The sequence below is a fragment of the Protopterus annectens genome, chromosome 1.part2 (assembly GCF_019279795.1).
Source record: "Protopterus annectens isolate FY-2018-M chromosome 1.part2, PAN1.0, whole genome shotgun sequence".
Lineage (NCBI taxonomy): Eukaryota > Metazoa > Chordata > Ceratodontiformes > Protopteridae > Protopterus > Protopterus annectens.
The window spans coordinates 841,569,512-841,591,692 of NC_056727.1; positions in this window are offsets into that span (position 1 = coordinate 841,569,512).

The window sequence follows — 22,181 nt, forward strand, 5'->3', positions numbered from 1 at the left end:
GCTCGGCATGTTAAGTCATTTTTATAGACAGCCATGCCCCAAATCTAGCATTTATAGCTATGTTGTAGACTGCATTCTTCTTAGATGTCTGTGTCAAAAATAAATTAATAACAATAATAAAGGCCAAAGTAGCATATTTCATGTTTGAATCAAATAAACACACTGTAGCCATAGTAAAGTATTCTAGCTTAATTCATGCACACACACTACTCCTACAATAGGTTCATGGCTGAATACTAGGCTAATTCAAGGCCCTAAAGGGCCATTTTAAGCGTAATCAATAACACATGATCAGAATTAAACCCTGTACCTTGTGTCTATGAGGCAAAGACCTTAACCATTATGCCAAACCCACCCCAATGCCAAATCACAGACTTTTTAAAAGTGAACAGATTATGTAAGGTACCTTTATACAAAGCCATTCCACACCACTACCAGCACGTATAGTCACTTTGTTGACTGCGTACACCCCTTATTGTTATGAATAAATACATTACATGTACTTTTTTGGTACCTTTAGTTTAAATACATGAAACTGTATAAAGATCACTATCATCACAACATGGTACACAGCCATGTGTAGCATAGTTTAAATAGAAGCATGTTTATGATGAGAGCATAACGAACATTAACTACCTGACAATGTATGCTAAGTCAATATGCACAATCTCTGTGGAAATAAAAGTCATCTGAATAATTCCAGATTAAAGAAAATAGTTACTAATGCAGATATTTCTGTTGGCAAGCAGCTTTACATTTTAGTGCTTCAAATGCAGTGCCTGCTGCCCTTGAATAATAAACATGCTGTGATGTATTATAGCAATAACCCACAGCTGGGTGTGAGTAATGTTGGATTTACCACAGTTGGCATGGACCTGTCAGTGTACATATTATTTTCTTGTTTTTACTTTTGCAATTATCACAGAGATTTGGATTTCATTTAAAATGTTTATTTCAAATTTTATAGCAAAAACACTGACATATATTTTCTAAACAAAACACAAACACTGAAAACAGACTCACATGTAAAGCAGTAAACTGTTTTTCCTGTTAAACTCACATTTAGTGAAACAGCATCAAGCAACCCATTAAACTACAAGAGATGTACTGAGTTTTCATAATCCAACAGCATATAGGCAAGCACTAATTAGTCGCTATGTGAAGGGTACAGGAATTAAAAACACAAATTTGTAACACTTTTCCTAGCATGCTGGGGCAGGTCACAACACAAATGCCCCTTTTCAGGAGCAAGCCAAGAGTACTGCATGGTCAAGTAACTTGCTTAGAGTCACACAGAAGACAAACATAGGCTGATAGAAGCAAACCCTATACTACTGGAAACAGTTCCTTAACAGCTAATAGCATTACTCATTGGCATTAAGTGCTGAACAAAAACAAAAACAGAATGCAATTGTACAACTGTCTGCAGAAATGAGCCAAATTAAAAATGTATTCATGGTTAAAATGTAAAAAATATCCAGACAAACAGCAGCAGGGTCACAACGACAAAAAGCATAAAATAATTTACTGGTAACAAGATAAGCGCTTTCAGAAAACAGTTTCCTTCATCAGATCCTACTATTAACTGACATGCATACAGCTATATATACTACTTTTAAAATGTCATAAGACAATCAGCAGAACTCAAATGGCCCATGCAATTTCCTGGTGAATCACACAACAGCAGTAGTCATTTCCTGATACATCATAACATATTCTCAATAGAAATAAAAATATGCATATGTGAAAACACATACTAAAATATATATAAAATATAAAAGCATATAAAGGACATAACCATAACACATAAAATTGTGTAAAACTTCATAAATATGTTTATCATAACCAGATCACAGTCTCTGAGCTTTCAGCACAGGTTTTAAAGGAATACAAGCATTTAAACCTGGCAGAACATGTGCACGTAGTTCTGCTATCCAATATTTCTCCCTTACCTCAGTGTCATTTTGCAATTCTCCACCCCTAATGTTACTGTTGATGGTATCTATAGCCATAAAGGAAAAGCTACGATCAGAGTAAAGTGCTACATGTTGAAACAAAACATTGTGTTCTAAACTGTTATGTATAGCATATTGGTGCTGTAAAATTCGTTGTTTAGTCATCTGGTTCATTTTGCCTACATAAAAACTAGTGCAGTGGTTTCACTTAGAAATGTTTGTTTGTCTTCATAGGTTCATAGGTTCATACTAGGCTATCTGCCCTAGGGCATTTATAAGCCTAGCCAGAGTGTGTGTGGCTTTCACCACCCCTTAGGATGAGAATACTATACCCATTAGTTTGCTGTGCCTCTGTCCAGCAGTGACACAGAGATGATTCCCGGGGTAAACCTACGATCTCCCATCCACTCGTCAAGATTTCTCTTGAACAGAGTCAGTGAGGGGCTCTGCCTCACATGGACTGGGATTCTGTTCCATAGTGTAGGGAGTCTCTGGGTGATGAATCTGTCCCTCCAGCACATCCTATTTATATCCGTGTTGAGGTTTAAGTCTCTTGCTCTCATGGCTCTGGTGGATTTGGATTTTTTGAGGTGGAGCATGTCCATTAATTCTGGGTTGGACATGGCCTTGAATGTCAGGCACAGATCACCTCTGAGCAGACGGTATGCGACTGAATAGAGCTGGAGTTTCTTCAGTCGGGCAGCGTATGACATATGTTTGAGCCCCTTTATCCTTTTGGTGAGGAACTTTTGGGGTCTTTCCAACTGCTGCAGGTGTCGGGTAAGGTAAATTCTGAATGGGGCGTTGTACTCAATCATTGGTCTGATAAGTGAAGAGTACAGGGGTACAATGACCTCTCCTGATCTGGATGTGAATCCCTTCATGATCAGGTGGGCAATGTAGAAGGTCTTCCTAACCACTTTGGCAATGTGAGTGTCAAAAGAGAGGTTACTGTCAACTTGGGTCCCCAGGTCCCTGATAACTTCTTCCGTGTTTAATGGATTACCACCTATGTGGTAATTAGGGGTTACCTTGTTTTTCCCAAAGGGTATGACTATACATTTTTGGCATTTAGCTTAAGGCCATGGCTCTGGCACCAGCTATCCATTTCTATGAGACCTCTCTGGAGGATGTCTGTGTCTGATGGAGTGTCAATTATGGTGCCCAGTTTGCAGTCATCTGCAAATTTTGTCAGCCACAATCCCCTATGTTTGCCTGCACTTCAGAAAAATAAATGCCAAACAAGAGGGGCCCAGGACTGAGCCCTGTGGGACACCGCCGTGACCGGCTTAGAGTCTGACATGGCACCAGCAACTCTAACCCTGTGGGTTCTGTCCTTGAGCCAGTTTGCAACCCATCTTGTGACATATGGGTTTACATCTAAGCTGGTGAGCTTTTCTATGATGCCCGAGTGGGGTATTGTGTCGAACGCTTTTGCTAGGTCAAGGTAGGCTGTGTGAACTGCCTTACCCTCATCAATGGCCTTAGTGACTGTTTCGAAAAAGTCGACCAAGTTCAAGAGGCAAGATCTGCCCTTGACAAAGCCAAATTGGGTAGGATCCAGTGTCTGTAGGTCCCCAATGTCTTTATTTATGAGTTTCATTATGATCCTCTCCATAGCTTTTCAGACAAGGCTCGTCAAGCTTATGGGGCAGTAATTTCCAGGGTCCGTAGAAGCACCGCATTTGTGGAGTGGGACCACAGTTGCTGTACGCCATTCTTTGGGTACGTATCCTGTAGTAAGGCTAAGATTAAACAGCAGCCTTATGTGTGGGTTTAGTTCCTCATTGAGTTCGTGTAGCACACAGCCGGGGACACCGTCCGGTCCCATTGATGCTATGTTTTTTGCTTTAGAGAGAGCAGCTCTCACCTGGGCATCTGAGATGTTTGGGAGGCTAGACTCTGGTGGGATAGATATTTCTCCTTTTGGGGGGGAGGGAGGGGAGAAATTAGCACTGAACCTGTCTGCCAGTATGTTGGCAATGTCTGTGGGTTCACTGATTTTTGTATCATTCTGGACAAATTCTGAGCATATCTGGGAGTTTCCACCCAGGTTTCTAACATTGCTAAAAAAGGCCTTATGATTGTCTTTTGTGTCTTTAGCGATTTTTCTCTCAAAGTTGGCCTTGGATGATTTTATGAGTGATCGTAGTTTTTTGCTAGTATTGATCACAGATGCCTTCCCTTTTAGGGATTTTGCTCTGTCATGTAGTAGCTTTCTCCTCTTGTTGTAGAGTTTGTTTATGGCTGGGGTCCACCAGACCGGGCGCCTGATTTGGTGGAAAGGGTCTTGATTTTATTAGGGATTGCTTGATCCATACATTCCTGGAGGTGCTCGTAGAAGGCATTTGTAAGGGTTTCAGCAGCGTGGGTTGTGGTTTCCACTGGCTCTGGTGCCTTGAAGGATACCACTCCAGTCTTAAAAAGTGTGAAGTTTGCTTTTGAGAAGTTCTTCATTGTGGTCTTTTTTGCTGAGGTTGGGGGCGGGATGTGGATCTCCAGTGAGATTAAGTTATGGTCTGATCTCACCAATGAGGGATATACGTCCGGTGTGGAGCATTTTGTCCCCATGTTTGTGATGATCAGGTCGAGTATATTTTCTCCTCTTGTGGGAATGGTGACTAGTTGTTCCATAGCATTTGAGTTTATGAACTCCAGGAACCTTTGGGCTAGGGTGTTGGGGCTTGAGTAATGTTCCCAGTCTATGTTTGGGTAGTAGAAGTCACCCAATATGATGGTGTTTGGAGAGACATTCATACTCTCCAGTGTCTTCAGGAAGGCTGTGTGGGTTTCCTGAGTTTGAGAGGGTGGTCTGTAGCATGCTGCAAACTGTAGGGCAGTTTTACCTATGGTTAATTGCACCTGGATGGTCTCCGATGCTTTGTGCGTTGCCACTAACCTGGAGGTGTGGGTATCCTTTATGAATATGGATACTCCCCCTCCTTTTGTGGTTCGGTCCGGATTTTGGGGCCGGAATGCATGATATGAGGTATAACTTGACAGTGCTGGGGTGCTCTCAGGAGCCTTGAACCAGGTTTCAGTCACAGCACAGACATCAATGTTCTCCATACTGAGGAGGGCTTCGAGGGTGTGCATCTTGAGGTTTAGACTTCTGGCACTGACCAGTATTACCCTTAGTTTTTTTCCATTTTTGTTTTCTCGGGCGGTAGGTTTATCATTTGAGCCTTGCCTAAAAAAGGCACTATGGGGGTGGCAAGAGCCTTTGCCAATATCCGGAAGCCCAGGGGTGACAGGTGCAAGCCGTCCCTTGCGAAGCAGCGTGGCTTGTCAAGCATGTCATCCCAGGCAGACAGACATTGGATCCCCTTAGAATGACACCAGTAATTAAGCCAATTATTAAAGCTGATCATTTTGTCTCTGTATTGTGGCATCATTCTTGATGAGGGTAGGATACTGCTCAGGGTCAGGGTCATACCGGCCTGGGCTACATAATCTGAGAGCTCCTCTATGTCTCTTTTCATGTAGTCCAGGGAGGTACGTCTCAGGTCGTTCACACCGGCATGGACAATGACTGAGTCATACTTGTACTTGCTGTGGAGTGACCTGAGTGCTTGCGTTATGTGGCGGATTCTAGCGCCTGACAGGCAGCTTACTGTGATCTTTTCCTTGTTCAGTCTGGTGAGTGGGACGTCAGTGTGTCTGACTATGGAGTCACCTATAACAAGTGTGTCTGGCATTGTGTTTGGCCTTAAGGGCTGTGACTGTTTAGCACACTGACTTTGAGAGTTATGTGTTGCATGTCTTATGTCTTGAGGTGGCAGTTACTTGGGTGTCTGCTTTGGAGGCCTCTGTAGTTTTGGTAGATTTCTGATCAGTGCCTCCGAGTATGTCTTTGTGTGTTTATGTGTTTGTTTTGCAGTTGTGATAGTTCTATGTGAAACTGGGTTTGTGGTGTGCGTGGTTTCCTTCTCCTCCTGTCTGGTCTTGCCAGTCCTGAGTTGAGAGAGCTCAGCCTCCAGTTTGGCTATATAGTTGCATCTCTCACATGTATTTGTGTTTTGTGGGAGAAGGAGTGGGTTGTCTGTGTACATGAGGCAATTGTAACATTGCCTCAAGATGCCAAGATTCACCAGCTGAACAGGAGAGGACGCTAGCAACTGACCCTTCGACATGCTAGAAAAAGTGAAAACGTTTGCTGCGTAACTGAGTCAGAAGGGACCTATAGGGAAATGGGTACTCAAGGAGATTCTAGGCTAATGTAGTACTTTGTTTAGTATATAAGTACTTTACCTATATAAAAATACTTTAGGAGCAAGTGCTGAGCTTTTGAGATAGAGAATAGACTGTTTAGATTGCAAGTAGAGAAGTTCTAAGGGAAAAATTGAAGAGCAGACTTTACGGAGCCAGAAATAGTTTAACCTTGTTTAACCAGCGCTGCCCGATGGTGCTCTATGGGCAACTCCGTGCTAAATCACGCTAAAGCGGGCTTTATAGCAGGTGGTTGAAAAGAGCTAGGAATTGACCCAAAATGGCCAATAGACTACATTTTTCTGGCTGGAACCACTGCTCTAGGGACAAATAGGCTGCTCAGTGCTCCCCACTCCCACTGGTGAACAAAGAAGCTTCCCTTTATCCAAATAAGGATACGGAATAGCACAGGAACCAAGCCAAAGCCCAGAGATCAGCAAACTCTGAAGACTGGACTATTCTAGTTCAGTAAGGTGGGAAAACAAGATATTTTTTTGCAGAAAACAGAGGAAAAACAGACAGTAAATGCTATAAATGCTTTTAAACGGCTAGCGCACTTGAGTGTGTTAGCCTACAGGTAAAATTAAGCAACAAATAACTTTTTTAAAGGTGCAAAACAGTTAATCAACACAAAAACAGTTTAAATAGAATGCAGAGCTGTATAAACAGGTGAAAATGCAGTCGCTAAGCAGTAAATAATCAAAAAGTCAGAAAAAAAATACTTAAATCAGGAAAAAGTCACTCTTTTGCTCTCTGCTGCTTGTAGAACTCTGCAGGACACCACGAGGAGTGGTGCTGAGTTGAATACAAGCGAAAAAGCACGCTAAAGTGGGCTTTATTACAGGGGGCTGAAAAGAGCTAGGAATTGACCCTACATGGCCAATAGACTACAAGTTTCTGGCTGGAACCACTCCTCTAGGGACAAATAGACTGCTCAGTGCTCCCCACTCCCACTGGTGAACAAGGCTTTTCCCGGTCAGGGGTCGCCACAGCAGAACTTCAGTCCGCTAATGATTGGCACTTTATTTTTTATGGTGCCGAGTTGCCAGCCCGATGTCCAACCTTCAGCGAAGGCATGCCCATTCACGAGTGGTTGCACTTAGCAATACATATCACATTTTTAGTAGTGCATGTAGAATATCCTTTATAAAAAATAATCCTTATGTATACTTGGATGTGAAAATTTATTTAAAGTATTTATAAAAGGACATGCTTTTCATCTTTTACAAGGGTATGTACTTTTTTTTCTGATGGAAATCTAAAACAACATGTATTAGTTGGTCTGTAACATAACAGATCTGTCAAGTTACTGTTCCTTTTATAACTAAAGTGAGGTGCAGAGCCAACTATATTCCCTATCTGTTCATCCACTAAAAGCATTTTCCAATTGTCATGTATAATGTTACAAATTTATCTACTGTCACTATTAAATCTGTGTGGGACCCTGACATAAGAGGGGCTGAAAGCTCCCACCCTTTTTTAATTGTTAGAATGCTCAACAGAGAACCATGTTTCCCCTTATTCCTGCATAAAACATCTAGATATCCAATGTTTGCATATATCTCCTTTTCCTTATAACCATGCTCTGTCAAGTTCTGGATAGTTTTACCGCTGTTTGTTTGGATATTTCTTACATTTTCTACAGAAGGGTCTGTACTGTGTTTTACTGTTATACTATGGTTAAAATGTAGGCTTTAAATTCAAAGACTTCATGCTGTCCAATTAGGTCAACGCTAAATAATAATTGCACTTTCAAAATAATAAGGAAAAAATAAGATAACAAAAGAATGAAGCAAATATGATGATGCTCCTGTATACATTAATCACGTTTCTTACTTTATACCATAGCTATTTTGGTTTACAGTCCAGGGGCCACATAGCTATTTTGGTTTACAGTCCAGGGGCCACATAGCTATTTTGGTTTACAGTCCAGGGGGCCGCAATGGAGCCTAGGCCAAATTTCCAGTTGCCCAAAGCACTGTCTTAGTTAGGAGTCTTGCTGAAAGTTACACAACAGACAGATGAGGGAGGAGGGAATCAAACTCTGTAGTGCAGGAATTACAGCTTACAGCCTTAACCATCTGCATCAATGTCCAGACTAAAGGCAAAAAGGAGGAAAAGGATTAAAACCTCTGATCCTTGGCACAGGAAACAATATCATTAACTGTCTATCCTAATTCATAAGTTATGCATGGAATAGTGGGATGCAGGAACCAGATAACCAGATATCTATATAGGCACACACACATGTGTCATCAATTAAGTTGCACAATAAACAAATGTACCTGAAAGGTTCAAACCCAATACCATTGATACAGGAAGCAGTGCATTAGTATTGCACATAAATCTAGTGACTGGCAATATTGTTTTGAGTGTAAACCTCAGTAGTTTTTAACCTTCATTGATTTATCAAAAACTGAAGTCTGAATTGCTGGTAGGTAATGCAGATAATTAAGGCTCTAAACACATAATGAGCTGCTGTCTCTAGTCAAATATGCTTGTCTTGATTTTTTCTAAATGCATACGGTGTGACGCTGAGCATGGCAATTAACCGTATACTGCTCCTGATGATACAAAATGAGGTTGTTTTACCAAGTAGAACTCTAATGACTGGCATTATTATTGACTGATTTTAACAAATGGAACAGTCTCACACACACACACACACACACACACACACACACACACACACACACACACACACACACACACACACACACACACACACATTCAGTAACTCATCAGCAATCAGTCCTGTAAGCAATGATCTGTTGGTTGTGCTACCTCCTCTATTGTTGCTTCCTTTACTGTGGTTTCTGCTAATTACTGTCCGTACTGTGAGGGGATGGAATCTTAGCTTCCTAATTCCTGGTCCATGGAAAAGAGAGAGAGGGACAGAGAGCCTTTTTTAGCCACACTATAGGTAAGAATGGGATGAGTTAATTTTAAATTGTTTTGTTGGATGGGCATGGGTCCATCTGAAGTGTGGGCCCTGGGTGGCTACTAATTTCTCCACTATTAAAATATGCCACTGCTCATACGTATGGTGAACTTTAGTACTGAGGAGATTGTATGTACTTAAATAAAAGCAAAAGAACTTTAGGCCAGCTAATATACTTTAAAGAAATAATAATAAGGAGATAGAAACCGGTTTTGGTGAAGTAAATAGAAGGTATGACAGAGATGTACCAGAGGAACACATGAGAATGTGGAAAAAGACTTGGGCATTAAAAGGAGTTCACTAATAGTTAAGATCAGGGAATGGTGCGAGAGGAAGATAGGGGACCCTAGAGTAGTGATGTGGATAATGACCCAGATGCTGTGTGTAGAGGGGAACGACTGAGGTGCCACTAGATGGCACAGGTTGAAGTTGAGTCCTGCTCTACCACTTATGTGCTGGTTTACTAGAGCACCGGTGGTCTCTTACTTGACCATCTCTTCTTTATGTTACTTATTGAACACTTACTTCACACATTCACAAGCTACAACTGTCTGTGCCATAGCTGTGATTTCCCAATACCCTGCTCCAGGACCAGGCCCTATTGTCATATGGACTTGACATCATCTTTAATGGAATTTGACTTATTCTTTTTGCTCAAATAAGGCATTTTTAAATAATAATTCATAGAAGTCTGCCCATGACAGGTCTGATTGTCAGTGTACTTAAAACTTTGCTTTTTTGATTAATGAGTACATGATGAATTCAGAATGTGTTCCTTCTGGCAGATGCATTACTTCATTTTTTCTTTCATTAAAGGATTTTTTTTTTATTAAAGCTTGCTTAACTATGTATGCATTTCAGAAAACAGATCAGAATACAACTAAGTTAAAATTCTGGAATATACTTGAAAGAAGTAATATACAGTTCGCTAACCATATTTTGATTTATTCTATCACTGTTGTGTATCAGTAGTGAGATACATTAGAAAAGACGGAATACAACATTACAAATATAGCTCACTAATTTATAACATTCAATAAAGCAATTGGTTACTGACCTTTTATTTTTCTGGTCTGCCTTTATTCCCCATCAGTCCCTTTGCCCACATCTCCTCTCCCCCAGTCCTGGTAAGACAGGGTATATGTATACCTCCTCCAGAGAAAGAATGACTTGGGTGGCCTACAACCTCTAAGATTGCCCTTCGCTCTTTAACAGGAAAGACAGCTGAAGGGCAAGCATCATATACATGGCTGGAGGTAGAGATTTTTTTAGGTGTGCAGGGAAGGAAACACCTAAATGAACAAACTATGTATGAAAGTGTAGATATCACTTCCCACAACAACTTACTTGTGCCTTCTAGCTAACCAATAATCAGACAGGTAAACATGCCTCAGCCTTGGCTGTAAGCAGAAACTAAGCCCTGCTTTTTGGGAGCAGCAAACTGATATAATTCACTGATTTTCTCCTCCAGCTAGGCTTCTCCATAGCCTGAGCTGTTAAATGAACTGTGATATATGGGTCATAGTCAGGCCTCAATACTTCTGCACCATGGATCTGGGAATTATTTATTCACTGGGTCTAAGTAAAAGACTGCTGTAAGTCAACACATAGGAGCAAAACAGAGATATTTGAGAATGAACGCATGAAGTGCACAGTTCTGTAAAAATTTTCTAAGGGAAGTTGGGTTGCATTCATTTATTTATTTATACATTTATATACTGGGTGAGTGTTCTGCTCCAGAGGTCCTTTTCAGGCATGACCCAAGCCAGCTGGTGGTAGTAGATGCAGCAGTAATATAATCATGAACTGCATTGTTAGAAGATAAATGGAATACAGATAGTCACAACACACATTAATAAACAAAACCTGTAAGAGAAGATACTGTTATTGAAATGAGATGGAAAACTGTATATATTGCATGGAGGAATTCATCATTATCATAAGAGGAAGTATAACAACCTACAAGATGATTACATTAAGAAAAGGCGTACCAGGCCAAAATCTCCAGAAAGGAATGGGAAGTTTTAAAGGTATATGAGATTCCCAGTTTTATATTATATAAGTTGTTGTTGTTGAAACTGCTTTTACACTAAATTAAGATGTGGACTCTAAACAACCAACAGCCTATAGGTACCACATTGTCTTGAAGAATTATCTGTATAATAAACCACCCCCAGGATTTATTAAACTGTGTGAAGGAATAGTGCTATTCCTGCTTGGAGTGGTTCATGTCCTTGCAGAACAGCAGCGTGCTTTGCATATGCATGAAGGCGTGCTGCTGTTTAACCTACATGGACACGAACCATGAACAAGTGCAGGGGGCATATTGTTGTAGTGCACGGTCACTAAACACCCTCCCCTGCCCTCAGAAAGCTGAATTGGCATAATATTCAAGCCTTGCAAGCCAAGGTAGTATAGTGCTTAGAGTTGTGGCTTTACTTGTAGGTGTTAATGGTTTGAGTCCCAAGACAGGTAATTTATTTTCCTATGTGAAAGTAGCGTTAAAATTATTTTAGTAAACTTAAATTATGTAGCAATCTTTTTTGTCAACCAGGATAGTGTGGCAGTTCCAAAAGTGAGATGTCAGTGTAGAAAAGATGTGAAACCCCATATAAACACAAGTGCCCCAAACAGTATAGTCACACAAAACTAAAAGCGATAGAGAGGTAATGAAATATGGTAAATAATTTTATCATATATTTTTATATTTTTACATATTTTATATATCATATATATTTAATGTATATTTTTCAGCACATTTGCACTTGTTTTTGACTTTTAGATGTTATTAATAATATTTATATGTAATATTGTATTTTAGGGCTTGCACTTTATTATTATTCATGGGTTTAGGGAGGTCCTTCTTAGAGAATGTGATGGGATTGGTTTAATCTTTAATTAATGGACTTGCAGAATGTATTTATGATTGTTTTTATGGACTGGCTCTTATTTAATGAAGTTGAGAAGATTCTTGATGAAAGCACTTATCCATTTGTTATTTCAGTATAATAAAAAGTGTTGTTTTCCACTTACAAAGTGTTTTGCGGTCATTTACTACAAGGATTCACAAGAGCCTTTGAAATGTGTGGTTCCAAGGGTGCAGTCAGGAGCAGCCTTAGGTCAGCTGGTGCCCTAGGCAATAGGGCTCCAAGGTGACCCCCACCACACCACCCAGTGCCCCCATCCTGGTCTACCTTTACCAAATAAATACTGGAAAGGTGCCCCTACTAGAGCGGGACCCTAGGCGGCCACCTAGTTGGCCTATGCCTAAGGCTGGCTATAGGTGCCAACTTTGTTTTTTCAACAGTTATGTTTACTTGTGCTTTTCAGTCGGTTTTATGGCATCAGGCACTGATTTGGACAACACACCACCTTTATATTTCCAGGACTTTGGTAAATCTGTCAGTGATCTCACGTTACTGTTGTAGGATGTGAGTCAACATTTGGAAAGGTTTGAAAGATTAAACAAACCCCCAAATAACCAGGAAGTGCTTGTTACACAGGGGAAGGTAACCGTTCAACTCAGTTCAATGAGCAGGCCAATTCCAATGGCACGGACGAGAGAAGGACCAATTTGGAGCCTGTTTCACTTAGGGGAAGCAAAAAATGGGACCAGAATTGTTTCTAACAATAATTCTGATCCAAATGGGCATGGTAATGAAGGTAGACGACCGCAAACCACGAACGAAGGATCTACCATGCACTCTGAAGCTCCACATTTTAATACCTGGCTATCTGCTACCACAAGTTTGTTTTCCCAAAGAAATGTAAGTGCTACTTCCTATAATGACAATCTTGAGAAATTTGATAAGTTGTTGTTAAAAATAAAGAAATTGCAACTTGATAATTTGTACTTTAAAGAATGCCTAAAATTAAAGATTGTTCCTAAGGACCTCCGCTTGTGGCGATTTCCAACAGGCATAATGATAAAACTATACAAAGTTTAACACAGGAAGACTTCTAATGCTGCACATTCTGTTAATAACTTTGAGTATGTGCATATTTTTAAAAGTATTGAATAGCAGGTAACACTATTAAGACCCAGAAATTAAATAACATTGAATGTGTTAAATTTGAATATGAGAGAAATGATGCATACCCTGAACCTCCGAAATCCCAAAGTTGGGGTGACTATGTACAACAAAGAGAGGATATGGTTCCAACTGAGACTTTTTTTAGGGGAGGAGGAATTTCCACCACTGAGATGGTTAGAACGACTGAGGGAGCGGAATTACAGAGAGAACAATCTGCAGGGCCCTCAGCATGACAACAGGGGCTGGGGGGGGTACACTTTCAACCAGAGGGGCAACAGGAGGGGTGCCTATGTGAGGTACTAACTGTTAATTCACCAACTGTCATCTGGTATTAATATGGCTCCCTGTGGTCTGTCAATGTCTTTAAACAATGATGGTGACTTTAAAGTTTTTAATTATTCAAGTGTACCCATTGATAGTGCACTGTGACATTTTTGCTAGGGGATTGACTTTTGTTCCTGATAAATGTACTAATCTTGAAATAGCATTATTGGATTTGAAATTATACACTAAAAAATTAAAATTTAATGTGTTATTTAAGGATTGTAGGTCAATTATGGACCCTATAAAGTTATCTAGTACCTTCAACCCCCCCCCCCCATTCATCGTTTATTACAGCTTTTTGAAAAGATTTGTGAATTGGATATGAGGAATGCTAATTTGATAAAAAAGAAAAAAAATGGAATTTAAAACAGGAGGAAATGAATAAGTTGAGACAGTTATCTGATAATAAGGACCTCCGGATAATGAAACTGGACAAGAGGGGGTGGGATTATTATGATGAATGTGTCGGATTATAATAACAAAATGAAATGTTTTCTTGCAGGTAAAGCTTATATGCAATCCTCCTTTAATGAATTGTATGGTGCATATGAGAAAGTGAGAGGGGTTTTGCTGGATTTGTTCATTGAAGGTAGTCTCTCTTTGGATGAATTTAACTTTTTAAGTATAGCACAACCCAGAATCCCTGCAATTTTTGGGTTACCCAAGATACATAAAGATTTTGGAACAACCACCCATGTGGCCCATAGTGGATGCCAGGGGTTCTATTACACACCCCATAGCCAAATTCTTAGACATCAGATTGAAGGACTTTGTTCAACATGAACCTTTGTTATGCAAGGACTCATGGGATTTTTTGAAAAAGATTAACCTGTTGGAATTTGATGAAACAGTTAATTTTATCACAATTGATGTCAGAGATTTATATATGGTAATACTGCATGCCATAGGCATCTAATGGTTTTGTGATTTTTTTGGTGGGTAAAGGTCTTTCCCAGTCTCTGGTCAATACCTATGAGACTTTGTTAGAACTAATACTCACAAATAATTTTATTTTGTTTGATAATGAACTGTGTTTTACAAATTGAAGGTGTGGCAATGGGGTCAGTGTGTGGTGGTTTGTACGCTAACATCATTATGTTGGAATGGGAAAGGAGATTTTTAATGAACACTCCATGGTTTAAGTTTTGCACACTTTATACACAGTTTTTTGATGATGTCTTCATCTTTTGGAATGGTCCAAGAGAAGAGGTCCCTCTATTTTTAGAATATATTAATGATACAACCACTTTTTTAAAGTTTACACATGATGTCAATAATGAAAAATAGCATATCTGGATGTTTTACTCAAGAAAGAGTTTCATTTAAAGGCCTTTGTAGCACAAATCCATAGGAAAGCAACATATTCAAATAGCTTTCTGCATTTTGATAGTGCACACCCTTTTAAACAAAAAAGAGGGGTAGTAAAAGGCCAATTTGTAAGGGCAGCCAAAATGGTTAGCCTGTTTGACAACTTTTTGGATGAGTGTGACCATCTGAAAGCTATGTTTTTTAAAAGAGGTTACCCGTTATGGGTTCTTAATGAAGGCATGCTTGAGGTGGTTAACAAAAGCGAAAGAGGTTTCTTTAGACCTTTGTTGGGTGACCAGGAAGTGATTCTTAATCAGGCCATGCTTTCCAATGAGGGTTGCTTGGTGAATGGGGTAGGTGTAGAAACTAATTTGACCCCCTCCACTGTTGGACATAATCCAAATTTTAAATGTGCTTTTATCACTACCTTTCATAGCAACAGTAAGGATGTTTTGGATATTTTATTTCAGAATTGACCTATATTGCTTAATGATAGGGATAGAATGTGTTGGGACTAAACTGTATATTGTTTTTAAGAGAGGAAAGAATTTTAAATGTATCTTAGAATCCAATAGAAATGTTATACAAACAGGTTCAATGAAAAAATGTGGATCCTGTGCCCAGTGTAGTTATGTAATGGAAGGTAATGCATTTTTTGTGAATGGTTTTAGAATACAGGTGAATAAGAAGGTGTATTGCCATAATGAAAGAGTCCTTTATTTTGCATTGTGTAACCTATATGAATGTTTCTCTATTTTCATAGACTGAGAGGTAATTTAAAAATATAATTTATGAGCATTTAAGGAGTATCAGACTTGAAAAATCTACAAATGCCTTGAGTAAGCACTGCACAGAAAAATTAGATAACTCTTTCAAATTTTTTATTGTGGACACTGTTGATTTAGATAAAAGGGGTGGCCCATGGGGCCTGCTTTTGGAAAAGAAGGAATTATTATGGCAGGTCCACTTAAATGCAGAGCAGTGGCCAGGTTTAATTGATTACCTCTCCATTGCTTGTCTTCTAAAACTAAAAGCGATGGAGAGGTAATGAAATATGGAAAATAATTTTTATCATATTTTTTATATTTTTACATATTTTATACATTATATATATTTAATGTATATTGTTCAGCACATTTGCACTTGTTTTTGACTTTTATATATTGTTATTAATAGTAGTTATATGTAATATTGTATTTTAAGGCTGCAGTTTAATAATATTCCTGAGTTTTGGGAGGGCCTCCTTAGAGGATGTGATGAGATTGATTTATTCTTTAATTAATGGACTTGCAGAATGTATTTATACTTGTTTTTACAGACTGGCTCTTATATGATGAAGTTGAGAAGATTATTGATGAAAGCGCTTATCCATTTGTTATTTTGATATAATAAAAAGTGTTGTTTTCTGCTTACAAAGTGTTTTGCTGTCATTTACTACAAGGATTCACAAGATCCTTTGAACTGTGTGGTTCCAAGGGTGCCGACTTTGTTTTTTCAACAGTTTGTGTTTATTTGTGTTTTTCAGACACAAGAATATGAGTTAATGAAAGCACATAGGGGGATTCATGGAAGGCAAATGTAAAATTTTAATGTGTATATAAATATTATTTTATAATAAAAATATATAAGTATAATATGCTTAAACATGCCTTCAGCACTCTGTATCCATCAGACCTTGTTCAGCCAAGCAAATAAATAGTCAGCACTGCCAAGGTGTCAGATCTGGGATGCTGTCCTCTACAATCACAGCAAAGTACCACTACACCATCTCAGCTGTGCAAAACTTTAATGCCTTAACAAGCATATCATGCATTCTGGTCATTTAACATTGATGAAAAAAAAAACAACAGTCCCAAGTGTCAAAACACTATAGTCAGAGAAATGCACCACTGCACCATCTGAGCTGTAGGAAATAATGTTGTTTTTCCCAACATATCATGCAATAGAGGCATACAACATTAGGGAGAAAGCTTTGTGGAACCAGTCATGTGTTGTATATAGACATACACACACACACACACACACACACACACACACACACACACACACACACATATATATATATATATATATATATATATATATATATATATATATATATGGGTACGTATCACTTCACCTAAAACTCATTTCACCTAAACTCATTTCACCGAGACCAAATCACCTAAAGTTAATTTCACCTAAAACTCATTTCAACTAAAACTCATTTCACTGACACGTAGTACAATAAGGCAAGTCAAAGGTATATGTCAATTTCCCCACTGTAGTGTGATCCTGGTGTTAGTATATATAGTTAGAGGGGGTGCGGGGGCGCAGCCCCCCACATTGGGGGGTGTGGGGGCATAGCCCCCCATTTACTTTAGTTTTATGGTGTCTGGTTTTGTTTTACATTATTTGGTAAAAGCCAACTAGGTGTGGGGCTATGGCCCCCACACCCAGTAATGTGGGAGGCTGCACCCCCCATACTCCCATTAATATATATACTAACATCAGGATCGCACTAAAGTATCGAAAAGGGCATATACCAGTGAACTGTTTTAGAGTACTACTTGTCAGTGAAATTAGTTTTAGGTGAAATGAGGTTTAGGTGAAATGAACTTTAGGTGATTTGGTCTTGGTGAAATGAGTTTAGGTGAAATGAGTTTTAGGTGAAGTGATACGTAGATATATATATATATATATATATATATATATATGTGTGTGTGTGTGTGTGTGTGTGTGTGTGTGTGTGTGTGTGTCTGATGAAATATATATATGAAAAAGTAGAGTCGTAATGCAGATATACATATGTAAAAATATAAAGGAAGAAAAAAAAGAAAAATATATATATAATATACATATACACACATATATCTATATATATATATATATATATATATATATAGAGAGAGAGAGAGAGAGAGATAGATATATAGATATATGTATATATATATAGATGGGAGCATTACAGAATCCTGAAAGCCCAAAATCCTGAAGACCAAAAACCTGAGACCAAAATCTTGAATGTTCAGAATGTTGAAAACTCAAAATACTGAAAACTCAAAACACTGAAAACACACAGGATACCAACACTTATTATATTCCAGCACAAGTACATACAGAAAAAATTAAAAGACAAACCATATTACTCTTCTCCAAGTATAAGCAGGGGGAAAGCCTCTATGAACCCCCATATGGGGGGCTGCACCCCCACACCACCTGCTGCTTAAATATATCAACTCTGAGACTGTACCTCAGAGCCATCCCTCTCAACCTGTTAGTGCAAGAAACCTGTATAATGAATGAAGACATTTGCTACAGCAACAGGGTGCATTTCAGGAAACAATTACTGAAGGATATGAAGATGGAAGCTGAAATGATATGTCATTATTTACTGACATAAATCCTTGGATCATCACCATGATTTACCAGACAAATACAAATAAATTGTGGAACTGAAAAAAGTATGGGCCAAACATCCGGACATTCTGTGAAAATCCTGGCAGTGGAGAGGTATGCTCAGAACCCCTTAGTGCAATGAATCTGGAGCAAGCCTGACAAAGTAGGGGAACAAAGGCATGAAAATAGGGACATATCTAAAATACATCAGTAGTTAAGCTGAGAAAGCTGATGTACTAACACCGTATGCCCTAACATATCGACTGAAATATCACAGTTCCAGGACTCAATTTCTTTCCATTAGTCAGTGACTTCAGTCCCCACATTATCCCACTGATGTGTCAGGAATACACAACAGTCATGGTGACCAGACCAAAGATATCGTCCGGACACCTGGACATCCTACAAATATGTGGACATAACACAGCAGAGGGGAAACTACACTGAGCTACTGAGCAATGTCCAGACTGCAATCAGACTGACATAACACTTACCAAGTCCAGCTCTGGGGCTGTACACATACATTAGCAAATATAATAGGCACAACAGGGATGTAACACTACTGGAAAACAAACACTGGTGTGAATGTGCATGCCCCCAAAAAATTGCACCACAGTCACAGTGACATACCAGTAAACAAACTGAACACTACAGTGTAGTGCCTGTATGAGCAACAAAATCCTGTTTGCCACTCACAAATTAACCCTACATATACTGACCCAAGTCACAGTGTAGTGGGACTTGTGAGGTGTTATGGGACATGTAATGGTCTGCATGTACAAACATATACAGGCGATAGGGAACCAGAAACCAGAGCAGCATGCACAGTCAGATAGAAAGGACCCATGACACTCATATGTACTCCATCCCTACACAGCCCAAATGACATGTACACACTACACTGCTACACAATTCTGACAGTCTTTCAACAATGGACAGACATAAACAGACCTCTCAAATGTACAGTTTCCCAGAGAATGTATAGGCACAGGACTCATATCTATGACCGCTTCCTTGTTACATGTCTGGGGGTCTATGACATCACTTGGATGGTAGCAGGAATGAATGCAATAAATAATGATACTACATACCTGTGAACCTCTTAGTGCATGACATCTGGACAAAGCCTGACATAATTGGGGAACAGAGGCCCAAACACAGGGGTATATTTAATATATTGCTGTGATAAATGAAGACAGTTGCTGGTGTTACCGGCTTTGATGTAACATATCTTTTTTGAGGGATATGAAATCAGTAACACTAATGGATGGTAGCATTTACTGACTGCATTTCCCAGAGTATCCTACCAATTAGCCAAGGACAACAACTGTCTGTTGAACAGACCAAATATATGAGCCACGCATCTGTACAGGGTTTAGGCCTCTGGATAGTGTAGAGGTATGACTACAGGGATGTAACAGAATGGAAATCCCTTGACAGCTGTCAAACTTGTCACCCAGCACCTTATGAAGTGCAGTAAGACCAACATGACACTCCCTCACATCACCTTTGAGAAATGACCCATGTATATTCAAATACAGCATGCACTACAGGGATGGATCTGTAGTGAAAAGTAGAGAGTGGTGCAAAAATGTCCACCAAAAACATTTGCAACACAGTCACAGCAACATACCAGTACCAAAAATGAACTCTAGAGTAGAACAACTGTCTAAACAAACATATCCCGATTGCCAGTCACATATTACACCAACATATACTGGCCCAATTCACAGTCAACTGGGAATCCTGAGATATTACAGGATATTTCACAGTCAGCCCCTACAAGCATACAGAGATGATAGACCTCCAGCAGCTGTAGCAGCATGCAGACTCCAACACTGCTACTCAATCTTGGCAGTCTGTTCACAATGGCCAACAGACATAACTGTCATATGTACAGATATCCACAGACTTACCAGGGTGTGGAACCATAATCCTGCTGACCACTGCATACTATGGCCAAGAGTCTGCCAGGTCATTGGCATGATAACTGGAGTGCAGTTGGTAATTAATGATATACCATACCTCTGCACCTTCTAGTGCAGGACATCTGGACAACACATGATGTACTTGTTGGACAGGGGGCTGGAAAGAGGGACATATCACACATAATGGTGTTACAAACTGAAACAATAGCTGGAATTACACATGTTGTTGTAACATAACATCCCTGAAAGATATGATGTCTGGAACACCAATGGATGTCAGCAGTTACTGACTACAATCCTTCCATTGTCCTACCAGCCCCACAAAAACAGACGATGCGCAAGGAACAGACCAAGCATAACAGCAAACATCTGGCCAGTTTGTGGACAACATGCCAGTTGAGAAGTATGTCAGAGGCATATCACTGTCAGATGTCGTCACCCAGTAAATGCATGTCCAGACTAACCCTGTCAATCTAGCAAATCTCCATGTGTACAACAGCACTAATGACATACAATCTGTACCCAATTCTGGAGCATTGTCCCCCATGTTGTTGGCCTGTCTCCACATGTCCTGTCCTGTGAGGTATTTCCACCTACTGTCTGTGAAGCTGTAGCCCCCACAAATCAATAAGGTCCCCGACACAGGCAAGGAAAATGGGCAAGGCCCCCATGAAAGGTGTACCATATGTTGTAACTAGCAGTAGTGTCCAGGCCCACACCACAATACTATGTGTGCACCTAGATAGCTTTATGGCCTCAAGAATACCTGACAGGACAACATGAACCCCCTCAAGGTAGGTGGAACACCTGTGGTGGACAGCAGCAATGCACAACTACCATCATAGGTGGAAATAATCGCAGGACGAGCCAAGAAGGAACAGGTGCCTCATTGGAAGCCATGTCACCTTGGTCTGCACAAGCAAATAAGGCCACAGGTGATGTACCCCAAGGTTGTCTTTGAGTACAAACTGGAGACATCCAGCAAGGCCAATCACTAGGCCTTCCAAACATGTGTCGGCAATACCATAGTCAACACACATATCTGCTCTGTAGTGGTGGTCAATAACACCACAAACACATATGCCATGGATATAGGCAACCAGCTGCAGACAGGTAAAGTCTAAACATCAGCCCCCTATCCTCCCATAGGTACACATGTGCATGTAAGCACCTGCTCCCCTCCCCTCATGATCAGGAAGCAGGTCTGTAATGCCCTCGCAAAGGCAACACATAGAGGTCTCCATAGGCCTGATACCATTCCTGGCTGTATCCAACATGAATGCAGGCATGGGCACTCAGACCCATTCTGCAGTATAGTCAACACAGCCTGAGCACCGGTGTCATCGCATCTGCACAGAGGACAGACAGTTGATAGAAAACAGGTTCTGCATTAGCTTTAATGTTCAGAAGGATACAAGGAAGTCTGAAACTGAAATGTATGTCATAACATCATGACAGCAGTCCTCAATGACATGGCCGAAAACTGCAAGACTATCCATTCAATATAGCAATATAATATTAATATCCAATAGGCGATACATAAAAATATATAGCTCAAATCTCCAAACCAAAATAGTGTAGTGATCAGAGTCTCAGCTGTGCATGCAGGTGTACACCATTCGAATAATCAAACAGGCAATCCAAATTTACACGGGAAAGCAGTGTTAAAAGTGCTATGTTCACATTAAAATATGTGGTAAGTTATTTTTTTGTCACCCAGGGTAGTCTAGCTGGTGTAAAATAGATGCGTGAGTGCCTCTAATATGTGAAAACACCCATGTATACACGTGTCTCATACAGTATACTTACACCCCTTCCTACTGTAATGAAAGCACATACAGCCGTGTCATGTAAGGCATTTTAATTTCTTGAAAATTCATTAAGAATCTCCAATTATTCTTGATTATTCCATTGATTTTACTTTCACCTACTGAATTGTCTAAAACACATGCTAGGGAAAAATCCTTTTTATATTCTTTTGACTTGCTATTTACATTTGCTATCTTATGTTCTCTTACATTTTTTACTTCCATCCAAGAATTGTTAATAATGTCCTTGGGGTACCCTCTTTCTTGAAATTTCCTTTTAAGTTCTTTGCATTCTT